The following is a 24410-nucleotide window of genomic DNA, read 5'->3' on the forward strand; positions in this document are numbered from 1 at the left end:
AGTAAATACGCATCAGCGGTATATGAGCGGCATAAACAACAGGTTGTAAGTCACCACGGCGGACAATAATATTTTGGGTAGGCATTCCCCCTCTCTTGCTCTGTCCGTTTCGAATCTAGCCACTGATGACGACCAACAAATAGCAGTAGCAGGCATTTCAACCAATAACCGTTCTCCAGCATAAGTGTGGAATAGTGCCTTTCTATCCAATGACGATGGCCCGCGAATGATGTCCACAGGAGATGAGCTACCAACGCCCCTTCTTCTGCGTCAGAGCGGGAATATAGCCTATGACTATGGCCCACCAATGGTAGGTATATGAACTTTAACCTATACTATCACTTCTCCAGCACGAACGCCAGAAATATCCCCTTTATAAGTGGACGTGACACTCATCTCTGAGAGTGTTCTAGCAGTAGTGGACTCCAAAAGTTCCTGAGGAAAATCCAAGCAGAGGGGTCGAAACGTCGAACATTTTAGAAGAAACATGACGCGGCCTAATAACCGAGAAGATTTTAACTTCAGTGAGAACGCCCACGAAAGCCTGGAGACTTGCATAACAGATCATTCTTCCATATTAGGTACAACTATAAAACTTCATCTTTGGTGTCTAAAGTGGAATGCATCATATAATGAATATTAGTTATGTTTCCACATCTACATCTACTTAAGAAACTAACTAACTCCGTCCGAGCAGCCGGCCGGTGCGTCCGAGCGGTTCTAGGCGCTTCAATCTGGAACCGTGCGACCGCTAGGGTCGCAGGTTCGAATGTGTGATGTGGATGTGTGTGATGTCCTTAGGTTAGTTAGGTTTAAGTAGTTCTAGGAGACTGATGACCTCAGATGTTAAGTCCCATAGTGCTCAGAGCCATTTGAACCATTTTTCCGTCCGAACAGTCCTTGGAAGTCCCAACGGTACTGACCGGCCGCCGTATCTTTCTCAGCCCACAGGCGTCACTGCATGCGGATATGGAGGAGCACGTGGTCAACACGCCACTTTCCGGTCGTATGTAAGTGTACGAGACCGTAGCCGCTACTTCTCCATCAAGTAGATCCTCTGTTTACCTCACAAGGGCAGAGTGCAACCCGCTTGCCAACTGCGCTAGGCAGACCGGATGGTCACCCATCCCATTGCTAGCCCAGCCCGACCGCGCTTATCTTGGATGATCTGATGGGAACTGGTGTTACCACTGCGGCAATGCCGTTGGCCTACATCTACATGGATACTCTGAAATCACATTCAAGTGTCTGAGAGTTCATCGAACCAGCTTCACAATAATTCTCTGTCATTCCCATCTGGAACAGCGAGTGGAAAATACAAACACCTATATCTTTCCGCACGAGCTCTGATTTCCCGTATTTTATTATGATGATTTTTCCTTCCTACGTTAATCGGCGTCAGCGAAATACTTTCGCATTCGGAGGAGAAATTTGGTAACAGAACTTTCGTGACAAGATTTCGCCTCAATGAAAAGCGCCTTTGTTTTAGTGATGTCCGCCCCATATCACGTCAGTGACACACTCTCCCCTACTTCGCAACAATACAAAACGTGCTGTTCTCCTTTGAGCTTTCTCGCTGTACTCTGATAATGCCATCTGTAAGGATCCCAGACTACGCAGCAGTACTGCAAAAGAGGCGGACAAGCGTAGTGGAGACATTCTCCTTAGTAGACCTGTTACATATTCTAAGTGTTCTGCCAATAAAACGTAGTCTTTGGTTCATCTTCCCCACAGCATTCTTCATGTTTTCTTTCCAGCTTAAGTTGATCGTCATTGTAATTATTAGGTATTTAGTTGAATTTACGGCCTTTAGATTTGACTGATTTATCGTGTAACCGAAGTTTAATGGATTCCTTTTAGCACTCAAGTGAATGACCTCACACTTTTCGTTATTTATGGTCAATTGCCAAATTTCACACTATATAGATATCTTTTCTAATCATTTTGCAATCTGTTTTGATCTTCTGATGACTTAACTAGACGATAAACGACAGCATCACCTGCAAACAATTTAAGACGACTGCTCAGATTGTCTCGTAAATCATTTATATTTTTCATAAAACATTTTAATTTCTTGTATTTCCACTAGCGAGGTATAGTGTTTGGCCACGTAATAAATAAACTCATTCCGTGAAAAAGAATTTCATTCGAGGGCGACCAAAAATAAAGACAGACGCTACATTCGTTAATGATTCAGTTGTTTCACTGTAACACCGTTTACGTCGCAGAGTAGTCATCGCTCGCCATATCTTCGCGACATACATACAAGAAGTAATGAACCACTTTGTAACTGAGACTAAACAAAAATTTGAATACAACTAAAGTTAAACTTCGACCAGGCAAACCTTAAGTACTGACGTACAGGGACCGTAGAGCATTAACAAGGTGCTTGTAACAGTTAGCTTGAAATCGGCCTAAGGAATCACTCGTGTGTTCCGAAGTACTACCAGCACTATAACTAACACAATGACTGTGCGTAAGCACTAAAAAAGAATGAATCGTCAGTGTCAATAAAATTCAACAACAGCCGTGTGCTTGATGTTACCTTATTTTATACTGAAGGCTACCAGTTTTGGCATTTCATTATGCCATTTTCAGCCAGTAAATGAATTTTATTGCCATTGACAATTACTTAACCTATCCACGATGGAGCAACAGAGATTAAAAAAGAATGAGGCTGTGAGTTAACGAACATTTCGCTCTCATTTAAGTATATTGCCGGAAGACTCAGCCTTCACGAACAGTGAAACGAACCCTGTCGTCCAGGACCAGATGCCACAAAGAGCGCAGATCCACCACGAGATGGGGAAACTCACAGGCCTATTGAGGCCTAAGCACTGTAGGGTGCGAGTGAGACAGACGAGAACCTACGTCGTAGAAAAATCCAGTGGAAGGCTTTTGTGGCCAAGGAGACGCAGCAGTGTTAAATATGGAGGACCTAAGATCGGCCATAAAGGGAAACATTTATGAAAACTAATTCTGTAGTAGTGCAGTGAATGAAGCCACAGTAATTTTAATCTGCCACCCTCTATAAATTTTCATCGTGATCAAGTAGTGCAGGGAATGAAGCGACAGCAATTTTAATCTGCTATCCTCCATAAATTTTCATGGTGATCCCAATAAAACTTGAATATTGATCATATCTATAATAGTTTAGGATTTACTGCTAAAGTTAAATTAACAAGTTTTGTAACAAAGACCTGAGTGCTAAAGTCTGAACGCTTTGGTAGATCTTAACGATCGACATTTCATATGGAAGCGCATCATTAAAATGACAAACGATGTCAATATCAAATCTGTAACTTTATTTGTGTAAAAGATATAGCAAATTTAAATTATCAGTATTTACAGTTAAGCATCAGATCATCATTTGCTCCACACAAAACACAATGAACGATGACAGCATGACACCTTATTGAATCATTCGGTAATAGAATATTTCTTGTCAAGTTTAGTGCATATTACTTACTTTGTTCTTTATTTATTTACCAGAAAGCACATTGGTGCAAGGCTACTGGCTGTGACATTCAAAGTTAAGAAGGAAATTGAATTGGTTTCATGTAAAAGAATTTAACGTCTGTTATGTAACGGATATTATTGTTACTTTATTTAGAACGTCAAAGTGGTCAAGCTTTGATTATTTAAATATGTTAAAATATAATGTAATGTAGAAAAAGCTGTAGCCAATCAGATGGACGGCTTCAGGAAAGGAACTGCGCTAGTCAGTTGAGCGAAGATGTTCGGTGCGCGAGAAACGCGGTCGGAGATGGGCAAAGGACAGTGCTCGCGCAGACGCGAAATAAGACAGTTTGGCTGGAGACACCAAAGGGTACAGTTCGGATTGAGACGCGAAAGCGGACAGCCGATCTGTAGGCAGCTAGGAAGTTAAACGACTTAGAACAATCGCGTTGTGTGGTATCGCGGGACTTAGTCTCTGAGCGGTGATCAGCCACGCGCCTGGTGTGAACTCTAACTTTTCGCATAGTTAACGAAGTGGCGTATCGAACTTGAAATTCGCGATGAGATTGTGAATAAACATTATTCTACCAAATCGCAACTGTGTGGCCCACATCATTTATGGGTCGTTCATTTAGTTCCCGATATTATTATTACTGTTATTATACACTCCTGGAAATGGAAAAAAGAACACATTGACACCGGTGTGTCAGACCCACCATACTAGCTCCGGACACTGCGAGAGGGCTGTACAAGCAATGATCACACGCACGGCACAGCGGACACACCAGGAACCGCGGTGTTGGCCGTCGAATGGCGCTAGCTGCGCAGCATTTGTGCACCGCCGCCGTCAGTGTCAGCCAGTTTGCCGTGGCATACGGAGCTCCATCGCAGTCTTTAACACTGGTAGCATGCCGCGACAGCGTGGACGTGAACCGTATGTGCAGTTGACGGACTTTGAGCGACGGCGTATAGTGGGCATGCGGGGGCCGGGTGGACGTACCGCCGAATTGCTCAACACGTGGGGCGTGAGGTCTCCACAGTACATCGATGTTGTCGCCAGTGGTCGGCGGAAGGTGCACGTGCCCGTCGACCTGGGACCGGACCGCAGCGACGCACGGATGCACGCCAAGACCGTAGGATCCTACGCAGTGCCGTAGGGGACCGCACCGCCACTTCCCAGCAAATTAGGGACACTGTTGCTCCTGGGGTATCGGCGAGGACCATTCGCAACCATCTCCATGAAGCTGGGCTACGGTCCCGCACACCGTTAGGCCGTCTTCCGCTCACGCCCCAACATCGTGCAGCCCGCCTCCAGTGGTGTCGCGACAGGCGTGAATGGAGGGACGAATGGAGACGTGTCGTCTTCAGCGATGAGAGTCGCTTCTGCCTTGGTGCCAATGATGGTCGTATGCGTGTTTGGCGCCGTGCAGGTGAGCGCCACAATCAGGACTGCATACGACCGAGGCACACAGGACCAACACCCGGCATCATGGTGTGGGGAGCGATCTCCTACACTGGCCGTACACCACTGGTGATCGTCGAGGGGACACTGAATAGTGCACGGTACATCCAAACCGTCATCGAACCCATCGTTCTACCATTCCTAGACCGGCAAGGGAACTTGCTGTTCCAACAGGACAATGCATGTCCGCATGTATCCCGTGCCACCCAACGTGCTCTAGAAGGTGTAAGTCAACTACCCTGGCCAGCAAGATCTCCGGATCTGTCCCCCATTGAGCATGTTTGGGACTGGATGAAGCGTCGTCTCACGCGGTCTGCACGTCCAGCACGAACGCTGGTCCAACTGAGGCGCCAGGTGGAAATGGCATGGCAAGCCGTTCCACAGGACTACATCCAGCATCCCTACGATCGTGTCCATGGGAGAATAGCAGCCTGCATTGCTGCGAAAGGTGGATATACACTGTACCAGTGCCGACATTGTGCATGCTCTGTTGCCTGTGTCTATGTGCCTGTGGTTCTGTCAGTGTGATCATGTGATGTGTCTGACCCCAGGAATGTGTCAATAAAGTTTCCCCTTCCTGGGACAATGAATTCACGGTGTTCTTATTTCAATTTCCAGGAGTGTATGTCACAAGTGTCTAATTCTGGGGGTGTAATGCTACACTTGTAGTTCAACCCCTAGACGAGTTTGAGCCACGACATGTGAGTCCGAACATCATTTGGGATGTTAGCTCGCAAGGTACAATGCTGGAATAGCTCCTTATAAGCCACATTTTCTGTAATCAGTGCTAAGCGAAGAAAATGGTTCAAATGGCTCTGAGCACTATGGAGTTAACTTCTGAGGTCATCAGTCTCCTAGAACAGAACTACTGAAACCCAACTAACCTAAGGACATCGCACACATCCATGCCCGAGGCAGGATTCGAACCTGCGACCGTAGCGGTCTCGCGGTTCCAGACTGTAGCGCCTAGAAACGCTTTTTTTTTACATTTTATTCGGTATTGTTCGTTGCAATTGGTCCAGGCGGACGACGCAAGGTATCCGTTTAAGTTGATCGTTGATTCCTTTACTCAGTTTTTTTATTACAGAGGGCGAGCAGCCCTCTGACCGAACACGCGGAGCTATCGTGCCGGCTGAACCGCTCGGCCACACCGGCCGGCTGTGCTAAGCGACGCCACTGGACAGGGGATGACCGGAAACTAGTGATTTGGAATCAAAAGTCACACTATATGCTGGGCAATGCGATGGAAGAGTTTGGGTTTGGCGAATGTCTGGAAATCGTTACCCGCCATCATGTTTAGTATGGTGTCACCGCCAGACACCACACTTGCTAGGTGGTAGCCTTTAAATCGGCCGCGGTCCGTTAGTATACATCGGACCCGCGTGTCGTCACTGTCAGTGATTGCAAACAGAGCGCCGCCACACGGCAGGTCTAGAGAGACGTACTAGCACTCGCTCCAGTTGTACAGCCGACATTGCTAGGAATGGTTCACTGACAAATACGCTCTCATTTGCCGAGACGATAGTTAGCATAGCCTTCAGCTACGTCATTTGCTACGACCTAGCAGGGCGCCATTACCAGTTTATATTATAATAATGTCTAAACAAGAGCGATGTTCTCCAATTGTGGATTAAAGTTAAGTATTCCAAGAACTACGTTCTTTTCTTTATAGGATAATTACTTTACCTTGTTCCAGACCTCACGCCAATCTGCGTGAGCTTAAAAGCGTGCATTTCGGCCTCCTCTAGCAACACGGTGTTGGCTCTTCTGCCAACACTTCATTTAGTACCACCAGTTCAGTAAGGAGTATGTGGTGTTACGGTATGGGCGTATTTTGCTTGGTTGCGGTGTGGCCTCTGTACTCCGCTTAATGAAACACTAAATACGGAGGGGTAGGAACACTTTTTACACCATTGTGTACTTCGTATGGTAGAAGAGTACAGAGGCGTTGTTTATTTTTATTGGTATGAAAGAGCAGCCTGCCATAAACCAGAAACTGTGAGGTATAACAACATTGCCGAAATGCACTAGCGTGCCCATAGTTCCTACGTGAACTTGATGGAACGTCATGAGAATGAGACCACAACATCCAACATCGCCGTCCTCTCTCTGGTTTCAGTTCAGCTAAAAGGAATCCGCATACTTTTGGTCAGGTAGCGTATACTCTGCCATGAAACACGTAATCTGCAAAGTTTCCTGCGATGCCGTGCAACTTCTGTGTAACTGCAGGCCCAGTTTTATGAAAATTTGAATGGTGTACCATTTCGTTAATACTGAGTTGCTACGTTGGAAAGTCGTCCGATGCTCGTTTGTTTAATGGCGAGCGACGAGGAGTCTGTGGTCTTACACAGTAAGTTACTAGTAGTAATGGTGATAAGTTCCTGTGGGACCAAACTGCTGTGGTCATCGTTCCATAGGCTTACACACTACTTAATCTAACTTAAACTAACTAACGCTAAGAACAACAGACACGCACCCATGCCCGAGGGAGGACTCGAACCTCCAACGGGGGAAGCCGGGCAAACCGTTGCCTTCTCCGCGCGGCGGTAGTAAGGGACTTGTCCTGTTTTCGTGTAAGCGCAACCGGCTGCACCGTTTACATACTTCGACTTTTTATGAATGTTATCCTCTGAACAACGCTTCGCGAGTTGGAAAGGTATACTGTCACTGGGGCGATGGAATTCGGCCTTAAACTGATCCACAAACATAGAGCTAGTCACTGAGTGGTTTCTCTGTGAATGAAAACTGCGTGTAGTTGAAGGAGGAGAGAGGAAGAAAGGAAAGGAAAGAGAGGGGATCACTGATGTCAACTGCATCTGGGCACTACGCGGTATCAGCGGCGGCGAGTGGTAAATGTGCACCGGACTGGGATTCGAACCCGGGATATCCTGCTTACTAGGCAGGTGCGTTATGCACTGCAACATCCGGGACACAGCGTTAGCGTAACTGCGTGGACTACGTCGGCACGCCTCGCGACCAGTTCACATTCCCATCGAGCGCCACCATACAGTTTGATTGGCCTATCTGGGCAATGAGTCCACCTTTTTCAGTGGAGATGCACATATATGTCCGGTGTGGAAATCAAAGAGCGAACGTGGAGGAAATCGCAGCAGCGATTCTGCAAGACATGGATTCGAGAATCTCTTGGTGGATTTTCGAAGGTATCTGGCGCCACGTGTCTATGCACCGGTCACGTATTCACTTTAATTACGGTCCGGCTGTCTGTGGGCGTGAAGCTGGCGCCCAATAGCGTACCTACTGGGTTCCATCGGGTACAGATGTTGTCTTTGGTGGCCAAGACATCAATCAGAGGTCATTAGTACGCTCCTTAAGCCACCTGGATTTTGTGACAAAGTCGAAAGCAAACCAGAAAGCTGCGGAGGCTCATAATGAATCAACAGGAGCCTTATATCGACTTTGGGGGCCATTTTAATGTGATCGGTTTATTGGCAGATAATATACAAGGTGTTTCTGTAAGAGCGTGCAGGAATTTAACAGGATAGAGATGATGCTCCTCCGTTCAATTTATTTACATTAGCTACAGTTAACTGCAAACACAATCACTGACACAATGAACGTGCTGTTTGTACTATATGTTACAAAATGTACAGTAACTGACGGCCATCAACCTCAATGACTCCTCGGCCCTAGTCAGCCTACCTGGACGTGCCCGCCGACCGACCAGCGCCACCCAATGTGTCTGCACAATGAGACCGGAGGAAGTGTGGCATGGGCGAACAAGATTATGACGCACCCCGACAAATATCTCTGGTGTGTTTCGAATCACGTCACAGGTAGATACAATCCTGGCAACTAATTCCATCGCAGTATCCACTGGGGTCTCAGACACAAGTGACATTAGGTGTCCCTACAGGAAATAATCAAGGGGATTCAGGTCAGGTGACCTCGCAGGCCATGGAATAGTACCTCCCCTTCCAATGCAGCGACCGGGAAATACAGCTTTGAGATGGCTGCAGTGCACCGCCATGTTGAATCCACATCCTCTCACGAACAGCCAAGGGTACATTCTCCGACAACTCGGGTAGAATATGTTGCACGAACCTCAAGTACGTGTGTTCATTCAGATGGCTACGTAGGTTTCCTAGTAATCAGGCTCGTCTTCCTTGTTTCCTCCCAGGAAATAAAAGAATATGCATGTAAACAAATGGCACAATACGTGTAAACTTGTATGCATGTTAGTTGTAAATAAGCTGGAAAACAGCAACGCTAGACAAAGCGGTAAGCATGTTTATTTCAATATCTCCTTAAGCTGGTTTCTCAGACCCCATGTTCTCGAGCTCAAATTCTTTAGTGGAGCATTCTCTATGTCCTGTTACATTTTTGTACAGTCTTACGGAAACACCCTGTACAAAGTAATACTTCGTTCTACTAAAGAGCGTTATAAATGAAGGCAATGAGTAAACAAACAGTAAGAGGAACCGACTACGCAGTTAAGGGCTGTATTGACATAAGCTCAAGTACTGGCAACTATCACTCTCAAGAATACATGTGTCTTTTTGAGGAAACGTTCAAGTGGTGCAAAAAATTCTTTGGAAAATTTCCACATGGTCCATAGTTGCCTGGCACATCCGTGCATTAATGTGTTTGCGAAATGCAAATTGTTTTAACAGTTACACATAATGACCTGCTATTTAATAATAGCACGGCACGCTGGTGGCCGCGTACATGTTTATACAGGAAGACGCACAAAGCTTCGTATTTATCGATCAGCCGCTCATAAAACAACGCTTTGAGAAATTGTTGATCAGCGCATGCCGTGTCAAACTGCAACCCCTCATCGCTACCATTAGTGCTGCAAATGACTCACCCCAACACAGCAGAGAGCTTAAAGTAACCAACGTCTCCACTTCGTCCGTTCTGTGGCATGCTTTGAGCGTTATTTCATGTAGAGATGGGGCACGTTTGATTCAGCACCTAGTGAGCAAAGGAGGTTCCTGTTAAACAAGATCGTTCGCAGCCACTTCCAATCTGAACCTAATGATCGAAACTGTCGAGTATTTTTCTGGAATCCAAGGTCAGGAATTCATTTTCTCGGTAAATGAACTACCCTCCCTTGAAATAAGGGTTAGCTTCTATAGTGTCTGCAGTACACAGCCTGATACAAAATACCTGGACACCTATTAGAGAACATTAATATGTGATATGACTCTACCCTTCGCCCTTATGACCGCTTCAACTCTACTGGATACGCTCTCTATGAGGTCTCTGAGTGTCTGTGGAGGAATGGCAACTCATTTTTCCTGAAGAGCTGATACCGGAGAAGATAGTGATGCTGGACGCAGGGGTCTGCAACGTATTCGACGTTCTAACTCATCTCTAAGATGTTACAGTGATTTCAGGAAGGGATTCTGGGCAGCTAGATATTTAAGGAAGGTTCCTGTCAACAAACCATTGCCTCAAAGATGCTGCTTTTTGACAGAATGCATTGTCATACTGATGAAAACAACTGTAGTCTCCGAACTGTTACTCTACTGTGCACTATGCTGTACAGTGTTTTCTTATCCTTCTACAGTTAGTGTTTCCCTAAGCACAATAAGAAGAACATACCCAGCAGTAACAAAAACATTTAACATAAAAACAGTACCTCCATATCTCACTATTTTTGTTACTCATGACGGCAGGTAAAGTTCTCCAGACTGTCGCCAAACTCAGAACTCATTGCCACAGGGTACAGGGTGATTCATCGATCCAGATCACCCTTTTCTCTTCATCCACCATCCAGTGTAGATGCTCTTTACACCACATCAAACGCCATTTAGCACTAAGGAGAGAAATGTGTGGATTACGAGAAGCTGCTCGATCGTTGTAGCACTTACACACAGTCGTAGTGTTAGCTGGACTGCTGGTAGCAGTCTTAAACTCACGAGTGATTCCTTCCTCTTATATCACGCGATTATTTGCTACCATCTTACATAATGCTCGACAGTTCCGTCTTTCAGTACATGACGTCTGTGCTTGTACTTTTCACTTTTCCACTTCACAATCACATGACCAACAGTCGATCTGGGCAGGATTAGAAGCGTTTAAATGCCCCTAATGACTTTGATATGCAGGTGATATCCAAATATTAGTCCATGCTAGACGGTAGAGTGATTTCCTGTCAGACCCATTCTGCTGTCACTGCTTCCAACCTCCGTTTATACGACGGATGCGCTTGTCCGATATAGTCGTTAATTCCTCATTACATAGGTTTGTTCGGTACCTTTGCTCGGACAGTTTATGTAAACCTAAGCAGTTCACAGAAAAATATTCACAGAAAAATACGTTGTTTCATGTTGCGGGATCTTACTTGGAATTCAAAGAAAATACTCAGCAAATTGATTTAGACTTTATGTGAGAAACAGTGCAATTTTTCGATCTATTGTATGAAACGGGTTTAATTTCCATCCATGATCCTAGCCAAGGAGATACATATCATAACATATATCACAGTGAAAGTCGTCTGGGAAAATGCTCTAAGCCGGCTGGAGTGGCCGAGCGGTTCTAGGCGCTAGCTACAGTCTGGACCCGCGCGACCGATACGATCGCAGGTTCGAATCCTGCCTCGGGCATGAATGTGTGTGATGTCCTTAGGTTAGTTAGGGTTAAGTGGTTCTAAGTTCTAGGGGACTGATGACGTCAGAAGTGAAGTCCCATAGTGCTCAGAGCCATTTGAACAATTTGAAAATGCTCTAAACTAAATGGTAACACTTCGAAAAGTAAGTTTACTTTCGATAGAAACTGTAGTCTTTTACAAACAGACCGAGAATTTATCACCTGGCTCTAAGATTTTGAAACGGATTAGTTGAATTATTTTTGCATTATTGTCCTTCTGATTGCTTAGATGCGACCCACGTCGTCATCTCCTCCCCTGCCAACCTCTTCATCTCTCTGTGGCACTTAACCTAATGTCGTTAATTATTTGTTGGATGTTCTCCAAATTCTCTCACAAACTATATTTTTGTCGTCTGCCGCTCCCTCTAATGCTATGGAAATTACTCACCGATCTCTTCAACACGTGCGTCATATTGTGTCTTTTCTCTGAGTTAACGGTTTTAAAGATGTTACATATCTTGCTGTGTGGGACCTCCTCATTTTTTACTTAACAGTGCACTTGATTCGCAACATACTTGTTTAACACAACATTTCAAATGCTGAATCCTCTTCTTTTTACATTTCCCTACAATTCATGATTCACTTACATACAATTCTGTCCTCTAAAAGCTGATTCCCATAAATTTCTTCTGAATATTAAGGCCTAAATTTCACGCTAGTTCACTTCAGTAACAAAGAATGTCGTCTTTGTTGTTGCTGATCTGCTTCTTACAACCTCATTTCTTTGTTCAAATGGTTCAAATGGCTCTGAGCGCTATGGGACTTAACATCTGAGGTCATCAGTCCCCTAGAACTTAGAAATAGTTAAACCTAACTAACCTAAGGACATCACACACATCCATGCCAGAGGCAGGATACGACCTACGACCAAAGCTGTCGCGCGGTTCCAGACTGAAGCGCCTAGAACCGCTCGGCCACACCGGCAGCCTCATCTCTCTATCTGCCAGGCGTTGTTTTGCTTGGAACGTAGCAAAAATCCTTCTATTGTTGCGGAAATGTTCACCTATGCCAGCCTGGGTGGCCGAGCGGTTCTAGGCGCTACAGTCTGGAACCTTGCGACCGCTACGTTCGCAGGTTTGAGTCCTGCCTCGGGCATGGATGTTTGTGATGTCCTTAAGTTAGTTAGGTTTATGTAGTTCTAAGTTCTAGGGGGCTGATGACCTCAGTAGTTAAGTCCCATAGTGCTCAGAGGCATTTGAAACACTTTGTTCACTTATTTTCACTTTAATTTCATTGTTTATCTCATTTATGCTTTCCCTCACTGCTTTCGTCTGTCTCTCGCTTAACCGCAGTTCATATTCTATGCCTAGTAGACTGTTTGTTACGTTAAATGGTCTAAGTAACTTACCTTACTATCACTGATGATGTAATGTATTCAGTGAATCTCATCACTGGTGTCGTTTCAGCCACAGTTTTAATCATCTGTTTTCCTTTTATTCCCATCGTCATTTGTTTGAAGTGCAACTTGAACAGTAGCGGAGAAGGCAGCTTCCCTTTCTTCCTCTCATAGTTTTCTTACAATTGGGTTCTTTTTAAGTCACCAGAATTCTGTTGGGTTTCATGCGGAGTAAAAGTAATTCCTCTTCCGTGCAACCTCTTCATCTCAGAGTAGCCCTCGCAACCAACATCTACTAGTACTGGTTGGATATGTACCAATATTTATCTTTTCCTACAGTTTTTACCCTCTATTGTTCCCTCTGACACATTGGAGTTACTCGTTTATGTCTGTGCTATACGTGTGCTATCATCCTGTCCCTTCTTCTTGTTAATGTTTTAGTTATGTTCCTCTCCTCATAAATTCTGCGGATAAACTCATTTCTTATGTTAGAGGTCCGCCTAATTTTCGAAAACGCCTCTACAGAACACCTCAAACGCTTTAATTCTCTTCTTGTCCTGCTTCCCATAGGGCACGATTCGGTTGTAGACAGTGTTGTGCTCCACAAATTCTTACTCTGAAATCACTTCCTCATATTAAGGCCAATGTAAGATAATAGTCGGCTTCTCTAGGCCAAGAATGGTCTCTTTGCCATTTTGGTGTATTTTTCGTGTCGTCTTTGCTCCGTCGATTTGTCTGTGAGGTAGCATACCATCATAACTGAGGACCACGGAATGGACGAAGTAAAGATGTTAAGTTCGTTGCTTGTCTCATTTGTGGCGTTCTTCAACTCTTTCATCTTTCGTCAGTTTACTCTCAATTGATTTTCTATGTATAGTTGACTGTTTATTACATTTAGTAGACTGTTTATTACATTTACTCTCACTTTCTCTAACGATCGGGGTGTCATCAGCGAATCCAGTCATCGACATTCTTTCACGTAGTTTAAGCCTGCCATTCCGCCCGAGGGGCTCTAGGCGCTTCAGTCCGGAACGGCGCTGCTGCTACGGTCGCAGGTTCGAATCCTGCCTCGGGCATGGATGTGTGTGTTGTCCTTAGGTTAGTTCGCTTTAAGTAGTTCTAAGTCTAGGGGACTGATGACCTCAGATGTTAAGTCCCATAGTGCTCAGAGGCAATTGAACGCTGTTTAATCCCACGGTTGCTCGTTTCCTTTATTTGCATCCCTTCTTCTTCGATGTTTACGTGAACAGAGAGCTGCGTGCCGTAGAGCGCCACTTCTGGAGTCAGGGGAAGCGCTGCCCCGTATCGAATTAATCCAGCAGATTAACAACGAGGGACGATGTACCGGCCAGATGGGATGTGGTTTTTAGGCGGTTTCCCACATCCGATTATGTGAATAGTGGGCTGGTAAAGAATTGTTGCCTCTGTTACACGATTTGCAAACATTTCGAAATGGTTCTCATACTTTCAGAGGGGTAAACGTTAGACTCAGATAAGTGCAGGGTGAACCATCAATTAGGGCGGTTCACAAACAACAACTCAAGTACACCTGTTGTTCCAAAACGTTATAGTGGAAGTAGGGGCCAGGAGGTGCTGGTGAAATAACACACACTGCTACAGATACCTTTTTATTTTATCTTTCCCAATAATAAATTTTTAGGTCGGGCATTTCTTTAAAAAAATTCATTTCAAAAGAATTTCAAATAACTTGACAATTTTGATTATGAAAGGGAGATTACCCGGTATACTAACAACTTGCCAATAAAGAGATTTTAATTTTTTATATATATATATATATATATATATATATACATATATATATATATACCTATTTTTAAAAGAATTTTTTCAATTGTTGTCTTATATATATATATATATATATATATATATATATATATATATATATATATATATATATATACTCCTGGAAATTGAAATAAGAACACCGTGAATTCATTGTCCCAGGAAGGGGAAACTTTATTGACACATTCCTGGGGTCAGATACATCACATGATCACACTGACAGAACCACAGGCACATAGACACAGGCAACAGAGCATGCACAATGTCGGCACTAGTACAGTGTATATCCACCTTTCGCAGCAATGCAGGCTGCTATTCTCCCATGGAGACGATCGTAGAGATGCTGGATGTAGTCCTGTGGAACGGCTTGCCATGCCATTTCCACCTGGCGCCTCAGTTGGACCAGCGCTCGTGCTGGACGTGCAGACCGCGTGAGACGACGCTTCATCCAGTCCCAAACATGCTCAATGGGGGACAGATCCGGAGATCTTGCTGGCCAGGGTAGTTGACTTACACCTTCTAGAGCACGTTGGGTGGCACGGAATACATGCGGACGTGCATTGTCCTGTTGGAACAGCAAGTTCCCTTGCCGGTCTAGGAATGGTAGAACGATGGGTTCGATGACGGTTTGGATGTACCGTGCACTATTCAGTGTCCCCTCGACGATCACCAGTGGTGTACGGCCAGTGTAGGAGATCGCTCCCCACACCATGATGCCGGGTGTTGGCCCTGTGTGCCTCGGTCGTATGCAGTCCTGATTGTGGCGCTCACCTGCACGGCGCCAAACACGCATACGACCATCATTGGCACCAAGGCAGAAGCGACAGTCTCCATTCGTCCCTCCATTCACGCCTGTCGCGACACCACTGGAGGCGGGCTGCACGATGTTGGGGCGTGAGCGGAAGACGGCCTAACGGTGTGCGGGACCGTAGCCCAGCTTCATGGAGACAGTTGCGAATGGTCCTCGCCGATACCCCAGGAGCAACAGTGTCCCTAATTTGCTGGGAAGTGGCGGTGCGGTCCCCTACGGCACTGCGTAGGATCCTACGGACTTGGCGTGCATCCGTGCGTCGCTGCGGTCCGGTCCCAGGTCGACGGGCACGTGCACCTTCCGCCGACCACTGGCGACAACATCGATGTACTGTGGAGACCTCACGCCCCACGTGTTGAGCAATTCGGCGGTACTTCCACCCGGCCTCCCGCATGCCCACTATACGCCCTCGCTCAAAGTCCGTCAACTGCACATACGGTTCACGTCCACGCTGTCGCGGCATGCTACCAGTGTTAAAGACTGCGATGGAGCTCCGTATGCCACGGCAGACTGGCTGACACTGACGGCGGCGGTGCACAAATGCAGTGCAGCTAGCGCCATTCGACGGCCAACACCGCGGTTCCTGGTGTGTCCGCTGTGCCGTGCGTGTGATCATTGCTTGTACAGCCCTCTCGCAGTGTCCGGAGCAAGTATGGTGGGACTGACACACCGGTGTCAATGTGTTCTTTTTTCCATTTCCAGGAGTGTATATATATAAGTCAACAATTGAAAAAATTCTTTTAAAAATAGGTCTATGTAAAGGATACTGCAAGGTTTGATTTTAACAATAAGTAGATTTTAAACTTGTTATAACAATAAGGGAACGATTCCAGAAAAAACTTTAAGTAGCTAGCTTGTACTAAGCAAAAATAGTTATCTCGCCAGTTACATAACTTATATTTGTTACAAGATAAATGTGAATAAGCCAGAACACAAACTTTGACATTACAGGCAGTTCCCAAAAAAAAAAAAAAAAAAAAAATCCTTATCTCGGTGAGGGAGTGAAACGTGTAAATGGGCCCAAATCACAATAGGCGGAATAGTTACTGGTGGTCTACAGGGCCACAGCAGATCAGCCCCAAAACTTCCATTACAAGCCGCCACCTCCCCGAGTTACTCAAAACCAGAAAATGTAGCAAGTGCGGTGCCTGTACAGACTCCGAACTACAGAGACCCGCGACACCGACTCTAAATCACTCAATCGAGGTGTGAATGAAAACAGCCAGACCAAGAAGCAATTAACACATTCCCGCGATATATATATAACTAACTCTGTTACATAAAACCGGTACCCAACTTCTCACACTCCACCCCAACGCCGGGAACACATTGCACTTCCAAATGCTCGTCAGAGCCAACCGCTGCCAGTGGTTTCAACGGCCGATAGGAAGACATAGAGCCCCACGCTCTGATCTCCTGCACCACGGCTTCTAAGCTTCATAAGCCACGTACATGCGGGTAAGGCAGACTTATCCCCTGACAGCCAAGAGGTCGGCCAAAGCACGTGGCGAGCAGTTGATGACCCCCAACAGCAGGGCCCCGCTCGCGCCACCACCTCTCTCGGTCACCGCCCAGTACGTACTACACAGATCGTCACGCGACCGTACACTTGCTGACACTTGTTGATGGTCCAGCATTGAAATCTGCAGCATTTTGCGGAAGAGTTGCACTTGTGTCAGCTTGAACGATTCTCTTCAGTCGCCATTGGCCCTGTTCTCACAGAATCTTTTTCCGGCCGCAGCGATATCAGAGATTTGATGTTTTACCAGATTCCTGATATTTACGGTTCAGTCGTGAAATGGTCGGTGAGGAAAGCCAACATCGGTACCTCAGATATGCTGTGTCCTATCGCTCGTGAGCCGAGAATAGCTCCACATTGATTCTCACTTAAATCTTGATAACCTACCATTGTAGCAGCAGTAAGCGATAACAACTGCGCCAGACACTTGTTGTCTTATATAGGCGTTGGTTGCTGACCGCTTCTGATTTTAAATACCCATAGCTATATCAATTTCTTTGGGGCTTCAGTGTAGCTTCGTTTGTCATTTAATTAAAAAAAAAATGAAAGAATATTCAGCAAAACTCCAGCAATACATCACACGTCATAGGTGACGATACGGAAAGTATAAAATGTTTTCGTTCTCACCTAACATAGTATTCTAATTAATAACAAGAGTGATGAAAATTTTGAACTTATATGTAGGGTGATTTTTCTGAGCGATATGTGTGTGAAGCAAAAGCACACTGCAGAGATTTCGGAGAATACTGAAACTACTGAAAGTATTAATTACAATCAGTCGTCTGGTAATCTCTTAGCTCCTTCCTTATCCGTATTCGAGAAATACATTTCAGCTCTACCACTGCCATCTACTACGTTGATAACGAGTCGATCAACAACGGAACCCACGAAGCCACCAAGACGCCACATTTTCTCCTCTTCTTTTGCGACGTACCGTTCTATATCTCGCCAGCGTTCGGCAGTGACATGTGAAAAAGCTGCGTGCGTTAGTTCCAGTTCGTCTGGAAGCTTAACCGTCTTGTTATTTCTCGGACTGAATGTCCAGATAAGTTCTGTTGTGTTCATATTGTAATGTAAAAGTGCAGCATATGTGTGGTGCGCTCGATGTTGTGAAAATGATTCTTTTTCATCTTTCTTCGACACTTGCCACTCTGGTTCATGTGTGGTATAAAACAATGGACATAGTCCAGATAAAGAGTATTTGATTTTTCATTTTTGTCCTAAAAAATTTAACTGTTATGTTTTCTTAATTGAAGCAGCCATTATTAATAGTTTCATAAAGCATCGATGATTAAGAATTTATATTTGAAATGAAAACAGGAATTTCGCGTCGAAAATGTAATTAGAATCAAGCAGACTTGCGTTATTCATAAATAATGATGATGAATTTTATAGTTACGAGATGTAGGTGTTTCAAATTGAACGAAAAAAATGAATAAGGTGAGACTCGAACAAATAATCCCTGAACTGCTGTAGGTTATCCATCTAGTACGCTATTGATTCCGCTAAACGTCCAGCGCCTGTTATTTTTGAACTGTACCAAAAACAGGCCGTCGGAAAACTTCAAAGCCGATTTTTTCTGTAAAGTTAAGAACGACCTATTTAACCGTGTTCCATACGCGTGATCCACTACGGAGCAGGAAGCAGCCTGTCAGTTTTACGCTGCGTATTAACATTTACATCTACGTATATACTTCGCTAGCCATCAAGCGGTGTGTGGCGGAGGGCACAATTCGCGCCAAAGTCATATTTCACCCCCCCCCCCCCCCTCTCTGTTGCACTCGCGGATCGCGCGAGGGAAAAACGACTGTCTGAGCGTCTCAGTACGAGGTCTAATTTCCCTTATCTTTGAATGTTGATCATTGCGCGATTTGAAAGTTGGTGGTAATAATGTATGCTCTACATTCTTGGTGAAGATCGGATTTCGGAATTTAGTGAGCAGCCCCTTCCGTTTAGAGCGCCGTCTATCTGCACGTGTGTCCCGCTTCAAACTTTCTATGAGATTTGTAACGCTCTCTCGATGGCTAAATGTACCAGTTACGAATCTTGCCACCCTTCTTTGGACCTCCTCAATCTCTTGAATGAGACCCAACTGGCAAGGGTCACATACAGACGAACAATACTCCAAGACTGGACGAACTAGCGTATTGAAGCTATTTCCTTTGTTGAAGGACTGCATCGCTTCAGAATTCTGCCAATAAACCGCAGTCTAAAGTTCGCCTTACCCGTTACTTGTGTAATCTAATCATTCCATTTGAGATCATTTCGAATAGTCACACCCAGATACTTGACGGACGTTACCGCTTCCAAAGACTGGGCATTTATTTTGTACTCGTACATTAATGGGAATTTTCGCCTTGTTATACGCAGTAGGTTACACCTACTAATATTGAGAGATAACTGCCAGTCATTACACCACGCATTTATTTTCTGCAAATCCTCATTGTTTTGTTCACAACTTTCGTGTGATACTACTTTCCTGTAGACAACAGCATCATCGGCAAACACTCGAAGGCCGCTGTCGATACCATCAATCACATCGTTTATGTAAATCGTAAAAAGCAGAGGACCTATTACGCTGCCCTGGGGCACACCTGAAGTTACTCTTGTTTCTGTTGAAGTCACCCCGTTCAGGACGACATATTGCTCCCTGTCTGTTAGAAAACTGTCTATCCGACCGCATATGTCACTGGATAGACCGTAAGTGCGCACTTTTTGCAACAAGCGACAGTGCGGAACTGAGTCGAACGCCTTTCGAAAGTCCAGAAATATGGCATCAGCTTGGGAGCCGGTATGTAGAGCCTGTTGTACATCATGCACAAAGAGGGCCAGCTGTGTCTCGCATGACCGCTGTTCCCTAAAACCGTGCTGGTTTCTGCAGATGAGCTTCTCAGAGTCTAGAAAGGTCATTATGTCTGAACACAAAATATGTGTTCTACAACAAATCGATGTCAGTGAAATTGGCCGGTAATTATGTGCATCCGATTTTCTACCCTTTTTATAGATTGCTTTTAAATGGGCCTTCTTCCGGTCCCGTGGAACATTCCGCCATTCCAATGATCTCTGACAGATGCCGGATAAGAATGGTGCTATGTCTGTAGCATATTCAACATAAAATCTTACGGGGATACCGTCTGGGCCAGATGCCTTCCTGGCGTCTAAGGATCTTAACTGTTTTACAATCCCAGATACACTAAACACTATGTCAGCCATCCTTTCGTTTGTTCGATAATTGAAAGGGAGAATGGTGGTTCAGTCCTCTATCGTAAACGAGTTTTTGAAAGCTAGGTTTAGAATTTCGGCCTTCTGTTTATCATCATCAGTTACATTACCAGTACTGTCAGCAAGAAAAGGTACTGAATTATTTGTAGCGTTCATAGATTTTGCATACGACCAAAATTTTTTGGGGTTATTTTTAGAATCTACAGATAAAATATTGCTTTCAAATTCTTTAAAGGGACCTCTCATTGCCCTTCTGACAGCTGCTTTCATTTCGCATGATTTCTGTTTGCCAGAGGGGCAGTGACTATGTTTAAAACGACTGTGCAAAATTATCTTCCTAATAAGTGCGTTGTACCAAGGTGGATCCTTTCACTCCCCTATGCTTTTGCTAGGCACATACTTCTCTAGCACATGGTGGACATTACCTTTAAAATTCCGACCAAAGATGCTCAATATCTTTGTGTCCAGCTGTGAATGCTTGGAGCTGACTATGAAGATATTCCTTAATAAAAGTTTTATTTGCTTTCCCAAACAAGAAAACTCTACGCTGTTTTTTGTTTTTTTGCAACTTCCACTGACGTAGAAACCACAGCGACATTATGGTAGCTAATACCTTTTTTTAGATTAACTTCCTCAAAAAGATCAGGTCTGTTTGTCGCCAAGATATCTAATTTGTCCCCATCGTGAGTTGGTTTTCTAACTAATTGCTCAAGGTTAACTTCACACGAATCTTTGCTTCTGCCCCCTGTGATAAACGTGTAATTTTCCCAGTCAATGAATGCTAGATTGACATCTCTTCCTATAACTAACTTCACAGCACGACAATGACAGCACAATAGTACATAGACTGCGATTTTACACAGTTTTTGGGATAAGAACTACATAGCTAAAGCGTGATTAAGAAAAACTGGCTGTTAATGCATTACAATATCTTAAAGTTCCATTTAACGTAACTTAGTAATAAGATATGTAATACATAAGTGGGACCTACTAACAAGAACATAACAACACCAGTGTACGTGTGCTACGGCTTCTGACCAATCATCGCGATTGTGTTTGCCTCCTCCCGCCTCCTGCACGAGCCACCGCTGCCAGCGCTGTGAAGCTAGCAGCGCAGGGGCCCGGACTGCGCTCTCGTACTGTACGTTGTACTCAGCGTTGCCTGGATATTGATGTTGCTACGTCTAGGCTCTCAGTTAGGTTCGCTCTCGAAACTTGTCATTCTGTCTTGTTTGTCTCTGTTGTTCATGCTTCACTGTTGTTGTCTGTCTGGTTTTCGGTGACTCACTATCGACACCGTCGGCCAGTATCTCCTGGTCGTGTCCTGTTCCAGTCGCCGTACATTCTTTCGTTCCTACTGTTCAGTCTACACATCGAACAAGCAATCTTCTTCTTCTTCCTGCCCTTATCCCACTTTACCGAGCGAGGTAAACACAGGACTCGCATTCGGGAGGACGACGATTCAATCCCGCGCCTGGTCATCCTGATTTACGTTTCCCGTGATTTCTCTAAATCGCTCCAGGCAAATGCCGGGATGGTTCCTTTTAAAGGGCATGGACGGCTACCTGATCCGATGAGACCGATGACGTCGCTGTTTGGTCTCTTCCCCTAAACAATCCCCCCCCCCCCCCCTCTCACCCCGCGCCTTATCCCACATCTTCACGAAGTCGGCATGTTAATTTAATCTGAATTTTCCGATGTCTGTAGCCGAACGTGGTCTGATGCTCTCTCTATCCCACTCATTTTCTCTCCCTCCCCCCTTCACCTCCCCCTATCATGGACGGAATTTGTATACCCTGTGAACCGTAGCTGTATCCGGCTCTTCGAAAAGCGCTCCAGGTGGAGTGCTTTCGCTTCGCGCCTAGTGTTTGCGGTGGCGCTTTCCGTTTGGCGCGCTGTTTGGATCGCTACCCGTTCAACGAAACAACACCGATATGGGCTTTTTTACCCTTCATGAGTGCACGACACAAAGATGTACCACTCGCCTGGGCCCGTCGATACCGACGTTGGACTGGTGAAGACTGGAAAGGTGTTGCCTAGTCGGACGAGTCTCGTTTCAAATTGTATCGAAGAGAAGGTTTATGGATATGGAGACAACCTCATGAATCCTTGGTTCCTGTATGTCAGCAGGGACTATACAAGGCGGTGGAAGCTCTCTAACGGTGTCGGGCGTTTGCAGATGGAGTGATATGTCACCCCTGATACGTCTAGATAGACTCTGACAGGTGACACATAAGCAAGCATCCTCTCTGGTCACCTGTATCCAATCACGTCCATTGTGCATTCCGACGGACTTGGACAATGCCAGCGGGACAATACGACATCCCACACTTTCAGAATTTCTACAGAGTGATTCCAGGAACACTCTTCTAAGCTTGAACGCTTCAACTCCCCAGACATGAACATTATTGAGCATATCTGGGATGGTTTGCAATGTGCTGTTCAGAAGAGGTCTCCACTCCCTCGTACTGTTACTGACTTATGAACAGCCCTGCAGGATTCAAGGCGTCAGTTTCCTCCGGCACTACTTCAGACATTAGTAGAATCCACGCCACGTCGTGTTGTGGCTCTACTGCATGGTCGCGGGGCCCTTACACGACATTAGGCAGGTTATAAAGGCACATTTGCATGCCGAGCGTGAGTTTCCTCGGAAACGCGAAGTATTAATTAAATAAATAATCAGTGACAAATAAATAAAGCCTATGGCACACAACTGCAGCGCTGTGTCGCTGATAAAACAAAAGCACAATTACGTTACTCTTATGTTTGTTTAAGAAAAGGGAGAGCTCTGGTTGAAGTGGTGCGAGAAGCACGTATTTTATTTTATTGTCTGGCACACCGCCATATTTCATGTTATAGAAGAATACTGCGAGTTGCAACCACACTAGGCACTCGATTCTGTAAAGAATTTATATTTATAAAAGTAAGTAGGATTATGAACTGTAGGCTTATTCATTGAATATATCTGATTTAACTAACTGTGTAACTTTTTTATGTTTAGTAGACAATCACCTCTGTACGACGTATTGGCATGGCTGGCAAATTATTGTAATATTGAGATTTAGATTATGAGTCCGCACCTACCGCAGCAGTCTTTGGAAACGATTTAATTACGAAGTCCGATTATTCAGTTTTATTTCACGGTCAACTACGAGTAACATTGCCTTTACGAAAAAGCCATTGTCAAGCGTCTGATACCGAATAATTAATCGTCCACGTTCCAGATAAGCAAAATATTAATTACAATTGCAATCACAATCACCATCATACAGGTAGAATAATTAACATATTTAAAATAACAATATATTATTTATTTATTTATTTTATTTATTTTATATTGGCGACCGTGACAGGACTTGTTATTTTGTCATTTGTTACATTGTTCTCTTTGTTTCATGTAAAAAATCAACTTTCTGGACCTGGACGTCAATGTATGAGAGATAACAAAATCTGAAGATATTTTCCAATTCTGAAATTTTGCGGGAAGACGCAATGAAACTTCCAGCAAAATAAGGTAAGACGCAGCATCTTTGCATTGGTAGGCTTGACCAGACTTATAATTCAGTGTATTAGCTTTTCAGTAAATTCTGTAGTGTTTCTTTTCTGCATAACAGTTTCAGTGATAAATTTCATTCTCAGTACTTTTCCCTAAACGATAACGTATGCAACAATACCAATACACGAGTGTACAATATGGCCGACTTCTGTACGATATCATGTAACATGGCCAGCAGCCATTACCAATAATCTCAAATTCAGTTTATATTTTTAAATTAACAGACAGCCATTGTTGCTACGAGCGATTCATGCTCAACTACATTTTATTTTAAAATCAGTGTCAAAAATTTTCTTGAAACATATATCACGTGTGGCATGGTAATAACTAGAAAACAATACGCAAAAATGGAACAGCAAGGACGTCCTATTCAGACGCAATCCGACTCGGACGTGAGACAAGTGTTAGAAAATGACTTTACGACAGCAACCGGTAGTGACGATTCATCAAACATTGACGCAAGTGTTGACGAAAATTTTGACGATAGGCCGTCCACTACAAAAATTTCAAAATCTCAATCAGAGCCCATGTTAATGCATGACGTCACGTCTAATGACGCGGCGGGGGCAGAGACCTTGCAAACGGTAAACATTGCCGACATGTTACAAATGCTAGTGAAACAAAACG

This window comes from Schistocerca serialis, chromosome 5 (genome assembly GCF_023864345.2).
Source record: "Schistocerca serialis cubense isolate TAMUIC-IGC-003099 chromosome 5, iqSchSeri2.2, whole genome shotgun sequence".
Lineage (NCBI taxonomy): Eukaryota > Metazoa > Arthropoda > Insecta > Orthoptera > Acrididae > Schistocerca > Schistocerca serialis.